The following is a 14,837-nucleotide window of genomic DNA, read 5'->3' on the forward strand; positions in this document are numbered from 1 at the left end:
AAAATTCTTGCTGTCAATGGAAATTACAAATGTGATTTGAGTACAGAGACAAAGTTTGAATTTCAAGAAGAAGTGAACCCTGTAGTTGAGTTATTGGCCCCAGCTCACATATTATGTTAGCAGCAGAAACAGATCCAAGGTCCTATCTCCTGACATGGGACCTGGTCCTTTGTATGCAATGCTGTCTCCACTGTCTATTCCTTGGCAGAATAAAACCAGCAGGCTTTGAACAAATTAATCCTCTATGAAGGCCAGGAGAAAATGTTATTTCTGTTTCACAGCCAGGAAAACTGAGATGAAGAGGGGCTAAATGCTGTGGTTCTCACTAGGAATGACCTTTTACCCCAAGGGAGCATTTTACAATATCCAAAGACATCTTGGGATGTCACAAATGGTGTGCATGGGAGAAGGAGCTACTGACATCTGAGGCCTCACAACGATTAGTCAAGGTCATGTACACTGGACCATAAAGGTTTTTAGCTGGGGACTGTGCACCTAAAATCCAAGTGCATATGATTGTTATTAGAAAGTCTGCTCAGTTTCAGTCATTCTCTGTGCTTTTTTAGCACCATGCACAGTGTTTCCTTGCCTCTGTATTTTGGGTTACTGTTACTTTGCTTTTAAAGAAAACTTCATGATAAACTTCACGGATGCCAGAATCAGCCATAACCACAGTAAGTCAATTTGTCTGAGGGTCCCAGGTCATGCATGTGCTTCTTGCCCCTACTCAGCTCCATTTTCTTCAGGTACCCAACTAGGGCAGGGCTGTTTGTGCCCATTCCTTCCTGGCATTGGCTACTCTTAGGAAAGTCTGCCTGCCATTGCCCTGGTCTTGGCATGCACTGAAGTTACTGTGTCCCACCTTCGGGAGGATTGGTGTGTCACATGCATCTCTTTCTGAGAGTTGGTTTTTCTATGAGAGGAATTCCAGACTCTGCAACAGGCTGTGAGGCATTTGAGAGGGACTCAGAATAAAAACAAAACACCTGGTACATCAAGCTCTGTTGCTCCTGAAGCCTGGGCCTCATTCCTGGAGTGCATACAGAGGCCTGTCCTCCTGTGAATCTGGATTCCTGCTAGACTCTAACTCAGAGCTCTTGCTGGGTTTTCTAAATACAACTTTTCATACTTTAAGGTAAACCTTTGAGAAATTTGAAGGATTTTTCCCCTCCCCAAGATCTTTGTTTAACTGCACTCAGAATTTTAATGATTTTAAGAAATATCAAATTTCATGAAATTTCACTTCCGAAATTTTGAATTTCAAGGATTTGCGAACAGGAGCCCAACGGCCCTAAGGATTAAAAACCAGTTGAGACTTTTTTCTTAGGGTTGTTTTCTCTTTTTGGAGGCTCAATATTTTAGTTTTTAAAGATCACCACAACCGAATAGATGTTGGAATGACTCACAGAGCTGTTGCAAGGATTAAAGGAGATCACAGATATGAAAGGGTTTTGTAAACCATCACAATTTCTCTGTGTTGTGATCAAGGATAAGGAACTACAGATGTGGCTTAAAATTGGTCAGGTAAGAGTAGAGATGCTCTACTCCTTAACATACATGGTCTCGGTCTCCCCTTCCAAAAGCCAAATCCAACCAGAGCCAAACCATTGCCCAGACAGACTCTCTAATTCCAAACCTTGTAACTGGGGATATACATTTTCCAAATTAGAACTTCATAGGCTGTTTGTAATTAAAAAAATATTTCAAGGCAATTTGCAATAGCACTTCGGACTTAATTCCATACCTAACAACTTCTGCTTGGCCAGAGGCCACTAGAGACAGCATTATGTCAGATGTTCCCTTTCTGCTTTCCTCCTGTGTTGACTTGTGTTTCAGGGATTTCTGGATTTGTAAAAATACACCCAATGTGTGAGTAAGCTTAGGATGAGAGCCATGCCATTAAATATCGCTTAGGAAGGAATTAATTTGTATTTAATAACTCCTAGCTCTTCCCTTCCCACTGCAAACTTGTTGTGGTAACTTCTAAGAAGAGAAAAAAAGTGAAAATTTTTTTTGAAGTAGGAAAAATAGTTATCTAATATATATTGCAGGTCTAATATATATTGCTATCCATGGTTAGTATAATATTTCCAAAATCTTTAGAAATCATTGTATTTTCATTATGTAGTATAACTAACAACAGAAAACAAAGTCACTTTTTAATTTATTTCAGTGCTGGAATTGAACTTGGGGCCTGACCCATGTTAAAACACACATTCTACCACTGAGCTGCACCCTCATCCTAAAACCACCTCCACTTTTTACGTCCTCACATGTCCTAAATTTACAAGTAACTTAGTTCTGAAAAAATAGAAACCACCATAAGAAATTACATGCCATATCATCCTTGGACTAATATTTGTATGTCAGCAATACTGATTTTGTTTAAGTCGAAAGAATATATAGCTGGGTACGGGGGCACACACTTCTAATCCCAGCAGCTCAGGGGAGGCTGAGGCAGAATGATTGCAAGTTCAAAGCCAGCCTCAGCAAAAGCGAGGCTCTAAGCAACTCAGTGAGACCCTGTGTCTAAATAAAATAAAATAAGACTGGGGACGTGGCTCAGTGGTTGAGTGCCCCTGAGTTCAATCGCCAGTAACCCCCTCTCCCTCAAAAAAAGAATATATAAACTCAACTCAAAGATAAAATTCTTCAGGGAGAATGTTTTATAAAACTTAAGGACATTGCTAAAATCAAATTTTCAGTCTTTGTATGAAATAGAGCCTGTTTTAAGATTTTTTTTTCAGGAATATTATGCTCCTGAACCAAATGTGATACATATGTTTTTTCCACCAAGAGCTGTATGCTGGTGTATGAGTACCCAGGGTCCCATTTAATCTGCTTCTAACCCTGGCTCCAAGCTTCCCACTCATGGGTATTCTTTATCCTTTTCAGCCATCCCACTGCAGGATCTCTGTATCCTCAAAGACATTTCACGATAGCCTACAAAGAGTAGCATGAAATGTAGAACCTGTCTAGCTTTGGAGTTAAAAACTGACATCACCCTGCTTCCTTAAAATGGCATGAGAATACCTATTGCACCTACCTTATTAGATGACTGGGCAGAATTGATATCCACTTCATAAGCAATAAAGCTCTCTGGTGAGATATCACAGCTATAGAGACTAGAATTCTATAGAGCTATTTATTGTTTACTCTTAACACCAGTGTAAATGTGGAGAAAATCTGGGTCTTGTACATCTTTGTGCTCCTTGATGTTTGATTGATCGACCCTTTGATTAGTCATTGATGTATTTTTTTAAAGTCAGTTCTTAGTTGCCAGGCAAGATGTTCTTAAGGATAACTGTGCAGTAGGATGATATCTATCAGCATTTGACTGAAGCCCAAGAAACATACAGTATTGAGATAAAATTTTTGTTTTACAGCACATGACAAGCTCAGAGAAGTCAAGAGCTATGCAGGGTGTCATAAGTCAGAGTGTCACAAATAAAAGTCTATTAAGTGTGAGTTGCTATTTCAACAGTTTTTAATGAACCAACAACTATGCTGAGGCAAGTGGTGCACGTGGTAGTTTTCAGCCATCAATAGAAGTTGCTTACCATTGCAGATCCAACCTGGCTGACTTTGATGGGATTCCCTCTACCAGAGAAGTCCATTTGTGCTCTGTCCATCACGTACAAACAAGCATCAAGGATGCCATCTTCAAACTATTTTGGGGGGAAAAATGAGAAGCTACTTAATAACCACTCTTAAAACAAGATAGTTTCTGTATTCTGGAGACTCCGGAGGCTAAGGCAGGAGGATTGCAAGTTTGAGGCCAGCCTCAGCTACGTATGTAGTGAGGCTCTAAGTAACTTAGTAAGACCTTGTCTTAAAAATAAAAAAAATAAGAAAGGGCTAGAAATGAATGTGACTCAGTGGTTAAGCACCGCCAGGTTCAATCTCTGATATAAAAAAAAAAAGTCTCTACAGAAAATAAAAATAAATAAAATCACAACTTAGTGCCTAAAAAAAAATGTGTATTTTCTACACAGTGATCTCCCAGAATGTTTAGTATGAACTGCTAAAGTGGAAGAAAGAAGTTCTTTATAAAAAATTTTTTCAGTGACGTACCTTTATAAAAAATTTTTTCAGTGACGTACAGAGGAACATCAAAGGATGCTAGAAATACAAAAGAACTACTAGAGAGCAGACGTGTCCAAGGGTCGTGAGCTGACTCAAAATTCTTTGAAAAATTGTACAAGTTAATTTAAAAGAGCTATCCAAGATATGACTGCAGGTGAAGGAAGGACTGATTGACAGAGTCACTCGGAAGTCTTTTGACCTTGGAAGTAACACGAGTTCTTATGTGTCTTGAAAATAAGTGGCTCTAAGGTGTGTCACAGAAAGGTCCTCAGGCCCACTTAGCTTGCACCCCCAATAGAAGGAGACTGCACATAGCAACTGTCCTCTATGGTACCCCTTTGATGACCTCAGGGCCAAGGGAGTTTCACTTAGATAATATCTTAGGCTCAGAGCAGGTAGACAGCATTATCGTGGGCAGAGCCCAGGAGCCAATTCAGCTTCCTTAGAAGGAATGCTGGCCACAGGGACACCAGCATTGTCTTTGAGAGGAATAAAGGCCAAATAATAATAAGCTGGCCAGATGGGGAGTCTCTGCCTACACTGTAGGACACAGCGAGAGGAGACAACTTTAAATACAGGAACCTTGCATGTCACCGACCTGAGTACTGGTGACAGAGACCACCATCTTTCTGGCTCATTACCAACTCCTTCTGTACTAAATCTGGTTAGAGTATCAACTCTTGGGGGTACCTCAAACTGATGCACTGGGTGCAGTAATCTGTATTTCCACCAGTTTTCCAGCTATAAGATAAATAAAGAACTCATTATTCTGGTTCCCATAAGCCACACATCTCCGTTGTGTTTGTGAACATGCTAGTGGCTCTTGAGTTAAAGAAATTTACAAAGTTCACTATTCCCTGTATCTCTGCAAGCAACGGGTATGGCTGATTATTTTGGCTGAAAGACATAAACTAATGGTCTCTTTTGAATGATGGTAGCCATAGGGCCTGAGATCAAGGGTGCCTACCTGAAGGCATGCTGGCTCGGAGCACCCTGACCCTGACTCCTTATTTTCCTTTCTACTTACCTTGATAACTTTCCCCCATTAACTATCTGAAGAGAGTCAAGTTAGGGCCATAAAGGGTCTCACAAGTGAGTTAGTTTTTGTGAGAACAGCTTATAAAGCAAGCCCACGCCATGTACATGGCTAGTTCTTTTTGTTTCTCCATCATCTTGTGATACAGCCTAGGGGGACCTTCCAGAGGCTGAACAGACGGGGCTTTCCAACCTGGGACTCTCAGCTTCCAAAACCACGAGCTAAATAGATTTTTTTCCTTTATAAAGTCTCACCCTCAGGAATTCTGTTATAGCAACAGAAAACAGACTAAGACATCACATTACGGCTAGAAAATGGGGATCTAACATAAAGGCACTGGACAACAGACAGTAGTCAAAGGTGATGTCTCTGAGGAAGGAGAGGGCTTTTATCTGGGGAGCCAGGAAAGAACCTAAAAACAAGGCAAGCAAACATAAATCTTAGCTTGGCAGGATATCAGAAACATAGGTGGGCAAGCCTGGACACTAAATAGAGCATTCTCAGAAGTTAGGGTGAAGCTTGTCACAAAGCTGGCTGGTGGCAATAAGAGTTCATGACATGAGTCCCAATGGTCAGCCTGGGGCTGAGGGAGAAAGACATATGGAAATCCCATATGGAGGTCAAAGCAAGACACCAGAAGTTATGAATGTATCATGTGACTTGTTGTAGTCAGGTTCTGTGGAATCTCTGAGATTCCAAGGTTTTCTGGATACTCAGAAAAATAATGCACAGTTATAGTCATCTCAGCCAGGAATCGCTGAGAAATTATACATTCACCTTTTCTTGTAGTGCTAACAAAAAAAAAAGCATTTTGAATCATAGACCGGGCATTCATGTATGGAAATGTGGCAAAATATTATTCATCTGCACCATTGTTAAAGACACCAAATTGAAAGTTTGAATTCTTGAATATCTTAAGGAAATACCACTTGCTATTTTATATCTAGACAGTAACTTGAGGTTGCAGCTGATAACATGTGTCTATGTAAAAGTCCAGTGGCCTTTCCTTGATAAAAATGCTAATAGTCTTTTTTTTAATTAGTGGCATCTCAGACTAATAATTTTTTAAAGTTTTTCTTTTAGTCAGACACACATCTTGCAGTGTTCTTTGCATTGCTATCAAAACACCTTTTTAAAAAAAATAAGAAAATGAGGTTTTCAATCCATTCTAGGTTGACTTAATGAGATTTCATTATATTAAGATGCCAAAGTATTTCTCAATTGGAGCCATGACATCCACAGAATCTCTGATCTCTGTAACATTTGTCATCAGAGGAAGATATGTGGTTTCAGCTGATAAATTATGCAGTTGCCTTTATAAGTCTCTACTCTAATGCCTTCTGTCTCTGAGTCTTAGATCCTGAAAAGTAGGAAATTGTACCAGTCTAATATCAATGTATGGGACCCTGCAGTAATGTATGTGACAAAAAAAATATATTAACTAAAAACGCCTTGACAATGACAAATTTTAAGCAGCTCACCTGACCATAGCTCCAGCTTCTACTCTTGATGTCATTGAAGTCTCCGTAAAAAATGACCCCGATGTCATTCAGGACATATTGTTCTCTTTCATTCTCATTGTCCAGATAGACAGCATCCTCTGCATCAGAAATTGAACACAAGGACCATTACCAAACCAGACTGCTTTCAAATACTTCCAAGTTGATTTTGTTACCAAACTTCAATGTAATATACCTAATGAAGAAAAAATGCCTATTGTTTCACTTGTGTTAATCACTGCATTAGCTTTCTAACTAGTTACCCTGCCTAAAATACTGCTTTTCCACATTACTACCAGAATTAAATCTTTTAAAGTCAATTTCCGTGGTTAAAAACCTGAGTTTGAAATAATATGTGACTCTGAATGCGACCCAGCATGTACTTTGAGGAGTTATAACACAAATTCTCTTTTCAAATCCTCAAAAACCAGAATCAGTAACACATGGTTGCCACAGTAACCAAAGCTTCTCCAGCTGGCTCTCATTTCCCAGAACCCAAGGTTATAGAGCATAAGGGGAAAAAACTCGGAAGGAAAACACGGGTAAATCCAAGCACACCCTTTTTGTCTTCTTCTAAACAAGTAAGCTCGCAATTATACTCGCAGCACTCACCCACCTACCGCGGGGCTCCAGGAAACCGCCTCCACTCCAGAAGAAAGCTCTCACCGGAAATTGTGAGCGTGCGCTTGCTCTGAGCATGCCCCAAAACCTGCCTTGGGAGCATGCGCAAAACCTAGCCCCGCCCCAACTCCTCCTTTGAAGGTTGGAACGAAGTTGCCCGCCCCTTGAGCCGCTACCGGCTAACGGAAGTGAACCAAGAACTGACTATAGGCTGCTGCCTTCCCATTTGTTTGGCCAGAGATTTGCATCATTCGGTTTCATCCAGAAGGTGTAAGATTTCCATTGCAAATAGAGATTGTGGAGAGGGGACGGTGGCTGGACTAGGGGAGTAAGATGTCACTTTACCTGGTGGTCCTTTGGATTTTGCTTCGCTTTCCGACGGGAGTGGTGGTGCACACCTGTAATTCCAGTGGCTCAGGAGGCTGAGGTAGGAGGATTTTGTCAGTTCTACCTTTGGTTAAACAATCCCTGCGAAAGGAAACCACATAAGCAGTAATAAATACCTAGAGCAAAGGACTCATCAGGTTATGTAAAGCCAAATCATAGAATAAGGAAAAAATAACAAAGAATTTTTATTTTAAACCATTAAGTTTATTACACAGTTAACTAAAACACACAGTGCATCTGTTTCTACCTGATGGATCATCTCCTTTTATCCTGAAGAGGTTCTTTTAGCATTGTTAATAGTAGAGATCTATTGGTATTGAATTTTCTTACTTTTTATTTATTTTAAAATGTCTATTCTGCTTTCAGTTTTGAAGAGATTTATCCTGGACTAGCAGTTTTTGTCTTCTAGCACCTTAAACCTTTCCATTAACTTTAACCTCTCATTTCTGATAAGAAGTCAGCTATCATTTTAGTCATTTTTACAAATGCATAACACACCACTTTTTTCTAATTGCCTTCAAGACCTTTTTCCTTCTAATTGATCATTTACAGTTGACTCTGATGCATCTAGATGTGATTTGCTTTGTAACTAACCTTAGTATTCACTGAGTTTCCTAAATCTCTTGACATCTTTTTTGTTAATTTGGGATAATTTTAGTCATCATTGTCTTAAATATTTTTTTTCTGTACAATTTATGCCTCTATTCTTCTAGAAATGTAATTATATGTATGTTAGGTCACTTTGTATTGATAGTAACCAAGTCTCTATTTTTTTCTTTCTAATTTTTAGACCAGATAATTTTTATTGGTCTATCTCCAAGTTAACTTTTTGCTGTTTTTGCACTATACAATCTGATGATAGATTTGTTTCATGAATTTTTCGTTTCCAATACCGTACTTTTTATTTCTTTTAAAAGAAATTTTTCATTTATATGTTGACACCCATATCTACGTATTCATTATGATTAAGCTTTTCTTTAACTCCTTGAAATTAGTTATAAAAACTATTTAAATTTTTTTCTGCTAATCCTAACATCTGGGTCAGCTCACGGAACTTTTTTTATATGTGATATTTTCTCTTGTGGTTCTCATTTTTCTATCTTCTTTGCATTCTGGCAAAATTTAATGATATTCTACATGCCTATAATCCCAGCGACTCAGGAGGCTAAGGCAGGAGGATCAAGAGTTCAAAGTTAGCCTCCGCAACTAAGGGATGCACTTAGCAACTCAATGAGACCCTGTATCTAAATAAAATGCAAAAAAGGGCTGAGGTTGTGGCTCAATGGTTAAGCACCCCTGGGTTCAATCCCTGGTACCAAAAAATTTTTTTTAATTATATTCTGGTCATTTATAGATGATACATCATAGGAAGTCTGGATTATGTTTTCTTCCTATAAAGGATATTCTGTTTTATGTGTCATGCAGGCTAATTACTGGTGAATTGTTTTGATCATATTAGATTTGGTATTATTATTATTATTATTATTATTATTTGGTTCCAGAGATTGAACTCAGGGTACTCAATTACTGAGCCACATCCCCAGACCTATTTTGTATTTTATTGAGAGACAGGGTCTTGCTGAGCTGCTTTAGCACCTCTATTTACTAAGGCTGGCTTTGAGCTCGTGATCCTCTTGCTTCATCCACCTGAGTCACTGGGATTATAAGCATATTCCGTGCCTCACTAGGTTTGGTATTTTTCTTTATTTCCATATTTCATGGTGCATTATACTTGTACATAATGGTGGGATTTGTTGTTATGTTTTCATACATATGTACAATATAGTGATAAAACTTAGCCAATATCATTCTTGAGTATTTCTCTTTTACCTGCTTTCCTCTCTCCCCTGATCCCTTTCCTCTATTCTACTGATCTCCCTTTGATTGCCCTCAGATTCCTTTCACACACACACACCTTTCTTTTCCTTTTTCCTTTCTGGCTGCCTCATACATTTTCAGCATGAATCAATTTTGGTTTCAAATTTAGGTCTACCATTTTCCCTTTACTCTTTTTTGTGTGGTTCTTTTTGCTAAGGCTTATTTATGAACTCTTAATTAAGTACCTGATATATTAGTGAAGCTGCTGCAACCTGACTCTGCTGAAAACCTAATTTCTTCCAACATTGCCATTTAGCATCATCTTCAGTCTCCTTTATAGCAGTCAACCTCTGCTAAGCCTTAAAGAGTCTCATCTGGTACATTCATATCAAAAATAAATTTCCTCCAGGCTTTTAGTATTCTCTCTCTCTAACACACACACATAATCACATTGCACCCACCATAAATAGCTCAGACATTCTTGTCCACAAAATTCCAACCACTATGATAATCTTGCACTTTGATAATTTTCTCCTTAACTCAGTATGACCACCATCTTACTTGAGCTTCATCTCTCTGAAATTAATACCTGAAAATGTTTAGTTTTTCTAGTTTTATACTTTTTTGTGTCAGGAAAACAAATCCCGTACAGTAGAACTATAACAGTTTCAAGTAAAAGTACTAAATTAGTTATATCCTTGCCCATCAATAGTGGTAGAAGCACTTAGGTGAACTTACATAGAAACTGCAACATCTTACATACTCAACAACAATTTCATTGCCCATGGAACCCAAAATTAATTGAAAGAGTAAACCCCAAAATGGATATCTGAAAAATAAACTGGTCAAAATTAGTAAGGCAATCAGAGTTAAATAATCATATATTTTACCAATATCACTAGCTTAAAAGTATGGGTCTACAATAAGTAGAAAAATACAAGTTAATGGCTAGAGTCATAAAAGTTTCTATTATGATAGGCAGTCTCTTATGATGCTTTAATATTATATGATAGTTGTGAAATGATTACAAACTAATAATGAACATAATCTATTTGCAGATTAAAATGTTCTTCCCTGTATTATCTACAAATTTTAGATACACCTCAAAATGCCCTGGAAAAGAAATTTCTTAAGTCTCATCAAAATGAACTGCCAGGTTTTTTCCTACATTTGACATGACACAGTGCCAAGATTTCTAGTCCTGAATACACACTTTCTATAGGGAAGAGACATATATCTTGGCAATTAATAGATCATTTATCTCATTTCATACAGCCAATTTTAGTCGTAAGAAAATAAATGTTTATGTATTCATTCTGCTGACTTTAGTCTATAATCTAATCATGGATCAACAAACTTTTTCTGAAAAGAGACTGATAATAAACATATTAGACTTTGTAGGCAAGTCTTAATTGCCACTCAAATGCCAGTGTAGCACAAAAACAGCCTAGACTATGGGTAAATAATATTAGCTTCTGTGTTCTAATAAAACTTTGTTTACAAAATCAAGTGTCATTGTTGGACACCGTGGTGTGCTCCAACAGTCACAACTACTCAGAAAGCTGAGGCAGGAAGATTACTTGAGCCTAGGAGTTCAGGCCAGCCTGGGAAATAAGAAAGAAAGAAAGAGAGAGAGAGAGGGGGGGGAGGGAGGGAGGGAGGGAAGGAGGGAAGGGAGAGAGAGAGAGGAATGAAAGAAAGAAAGAAAGAAAGAAAGAACGAAAGAGAAAAAAGGAATAAAGGGAACAATTTAAAAAAACAGTGTCAGGCTTACAGCTATGATTTGCTCAACACTGTTCCAGAGTATTAATGTTATGCTCACAATAGATGTTTGGCTAGGCTGTATACATACATACATACATACATACATACATATATACATGAAAGCAATTTTGTTCTTTTGTTTGCTTTCTTTTATTTTTTCCATTTTTTTGTTGATACATTATAGTCGTAAATCATGGCAGTATTTGTCATTACATATTTCCACATGCACAATATAACACTACAGTTTGGCCAATATCATTCCCCAGTATTTTCCCTTCACTCCTCCCTCTCCTGGTCTCTTTCCTACACTCTACTGATCTCCATTTGATTTTCACTTTTTTTTCCTTTTTCCTCTCTTGCTTCCACATCCGAGAGAAAACATAGGCTCCCTTGATCTTATGAGTTTAGCTTATTTTGTGTAACAGAATGTTCTCAAGTTTCATCCATTTTCCAGCAAATGACATAATTCACCTTTATGGCTGAATAAAGCTCCATTGTGTGTATATGCCACATTTTCTTTATTTATTCATTCTTGATAAGCACCTAGTTTGGTTCCATAGTTTGGCAACTGTGAATTGTGCTGCTATAAACATGGGTATGCATGTACTACTCTAGTATTATGACTTTAATTCATTAGGATAAACATTGAGTAGTTGTATAGCTTGGTTATATGGTGGTTTCCTGCCTAGTCTTTTGAGGAACCTCCATACTGATTTCAATAGTGGTTATATTCATTTATAATCCTATCAACAGAGAAAAAAGTGTCCCTTCTTCTCCACATTCTCTCTAGCATTTATTATTGTGCATATTCTTTTTTTTAAGTAGTTGGACACAATACCTTTATTTTTATTTATTTATTTTTAATGTGGTGATGAGGATCGAACCCAGGGCCTTGCACGTGCTAGACAAGCAATGTGCTGTTGAGCCACAACCCCAGTCCCATATCGTTCATATTCTTGATGGCTGCTATTCTGACTAAAGTGAGATGAAAGCTCACTGTAGTTTTGATTTGCATTTCCCTAATTGCTAATGATGTTGAACATTTTTATAGATTTGTTGTCCATTTTTATTTCTTCTTTTGAGAAGTATCTTTTTAATTCATTTGCCCAATTAAGCTAGGTTATTTGAGGTTTTGGTGTTAAGTTTTTAAAAGTTTCTTATATAGTTTGGATATTAATCCTGTGTCAAAGAGTAGTTAGCAGGGCTGGGGATGTGGCTCAAGCGGTAGCACGCTCGCCTGGCATGCATGCAGTCCAGGTTCGATCCTCAGCATCACATACAAACAAAGATGTTGTGTCCGCCAAAAACTAAAAAATAAATATTAAAAAATTCTCTCTCACTCTCTTAAAAAAAAAAAGAGTAGTTAGCAAATATATTTTCTCCAATTCCTTAGGTTCTTTCTTCATGTTACTAATTGTTTCCTTTGCTGTGCAGAAGCTTTTTAATTTGATGCCATTCTGTTTATTAACTTTTGTCATTATTTTCTGAGCTTTAGGAGTTCTAAAAAGAAAGTCATTGCCTGTACCTATATGCTGGAGTCTCAAATGTATATTTTCTTCCAAGGATTTGCATAGTTTCTGGTCTAATTCCTGGGCTTTTGATCTCTTTCAAGTTTGTACAGGGTCTAATCTTATTTGTCTACATATGGATAACCAATTTTCCTGGCACCACTTGTTTAAAGCCTGTCTTTTCTCCCAATATGTTTTTGGCATCTTTGTCAAGAATCAGATGAGTGTTAACTGTGTTGGATCTTTTTCTGTGTCTTCTCTTCTTTCCCATTGGTCTATGTATCTGGTTTTATGACAGAGCCATGCAGTGGTTATTTCCATAGCTTTGTAGTACAATTTGAAGTCAGGTATTGTGATGATGCCTCCAGCTTGCTTTATTGACTTAGAATTGTTTTGGCTATTCTGAATATTTTATTCTTCCAAATGGATTTCAGGACTGTTTGTTCTAGTTCTGGAAAAATGACATTTATTATTATTATTATTATTTTAAATTTATATATGACAACAGAATGCTTTACAATTCATATTACATATATAGAGCACAATTTTTCATATCTCTCATTGTATATTAAGTATATTCACACCAATTCATGGGTATTTTGATGGGAATTGCATCAAATCTGTATGTTGCTCCTAAAACCAATTTCAAACATATACAATCATATTAGTAGTGATTTTAGTGTCCAAAAAGAGATCTACTAAACAATAATTACTGGGCTGGTTTGGTGACTTGTAGTCCTAACTACTCAGAAGGCCAAGCCAGGAGGATTGCTTGAGTCCAGGTGTTGGAGATCAGGTTAGGCAACATAGCAAGACCCCCATCTTAAAAATAATAATAATTACTGATGTCAAAACACATCTCAATCATTATGCTAGTCACCAACTCTTCATTGTTTTCCTTGAAACTCTAATATACAATTAGTGAATGTCAATTTAGGACTAATTGTGCTGTTTTATAGAGGAGAAAGCTGATTATAATAGTAAGTGAAATCATCTGTCATGAACTGATTTGTGTTTATTTAATCACAATTATCATGCTGATGACTCTACATATTAAGTCTCCACCTATAGTCCCCTAGGTGCTAATTTTAAAAAACGTGAGTTTTCATTAAAAATAAGAAAAGAAACCCCTCCATATGCATTTCAATAATTCAAATTGTATCATAATTTGACTATTAACACAAGGGAAAATCAATGCAACTAATTCAGATTTAAATTCAAGATTACACAGTGCAAAAGAGGGAATAGTCTTGGAAAGGGAAGTAGAAAAATGTAAGATCCCTCTTAGAGGTCAGAAAAAATAAAATAAAATTTCCTTCAGAATAACAACTGGACATAAAGCTTTCAAGAAATGTTAGCTACTAGCTTTCTTCTCTGACAATCGGTTTTGTCAGTTGGTTCCCACTAAGTTGTGGACTTTTTCCGACCAGGACCAGATATCTTGTCTTTTGATTTTCATCCACTCCCACACCATGCTAGGGCTTTGGTAGCACAAAATGAGAATTAAAAATATGCTTTTGAATTAAATAATTTCTTCCCTTACGGATAAAGATAAGAATCTCAAGATCTTAGCCTGAAGACTAATGTCCATCTCTCTGCCCCCACCTGTCCCCGCCTTGAAAAAAAAAGCAGGCCACTGTCTCCAGTTTACACCCTCACTCACAGTTCTATTCACCTTCCCCTTTCCTAATCAGAGGGATCTTGGGGTGGGGCTTCAAGGAACCTCAAAGAGATTGAAGGGGAGGGAGCCTGGAACCATAGACTAGCTGTGACAAGTCATGGGTGGGATTTGGTAGTTCAGAAAAGGAGGTACCAGACCAGGAATGGGGGATGGGAGTGATGGTGAAGTGGAGTGGGCTAGTTTAGGATGGACCAGAAATGAGACATTAAGGAAAGCCAGAAAGGACCAGTTGGCGGGGGGGGGGGGGGGGGATGGGTGGGTGACTACTAGAATCATGTGGAGGGTCGCTTGTGAGGTCACAGGAGCAAAGGCAGGTGATTGGACGAGAAGGAGAGTTCTAGTTGCCAAGGCAGCGACTAGAGGAGAAGGTCTTCAGTCCATGAGAAGGTCTTGACTAGAGAAGGACGGAGCTCCAGCTCCGTGTGTTCTCCAGTAGA

At 37.9% G+C, this 14,837-nt stretch overlaps 1 pseudogene across 1 annotated transcript in view; it reads right to left on the reverse strand.

Annotated features, from left to right (window-relative positions):
• LOC144372665 (coagulation factor XIII A chain-like) overlaps positions 1 to 7,350 on the reverse strand; it is a 49,104-nt pseudogene extending 41,754 nt beyond the window's left edge. Inside the window, exons 1-3 of the transcript XR_013432602.1 lie at positions 7,242 to 7,350; positions 6,604 to 6,722; positions 3,561 to 3,668 (exon numbers count right to left, since the gene is read on the reverse strand). The product of XR_013432602.1 is annotated as a coagulation factor XIII A chain-like (transcript). The remainder of the gene's footprint in view (positions 1 to 3,560; positions 3,669 to 6,603; positions 6,723 to 7,241) is intronic.
• Positions 7,351 to 14,837: the final 7,487 nt, after the last annotated feature.

The sequence above is a fragment of the Ictidomys tridecemlineatus genome, unplaced genomic scaffold, assembly GCF_052094955.1.
Source record: "Ictidomys tridecemlineatus isolate mIctTri1 unplaced genomic scaffold, mIctTri1.hap1 Scaffold_143, whole genome shotgun sequence".
Lineage (NCBI taxonomy): Eukaryota > Metazoa > Chordata > Mammalia > Rodentia > Sciuridae > Ictidomys > Ictidomys tridecemlineatus.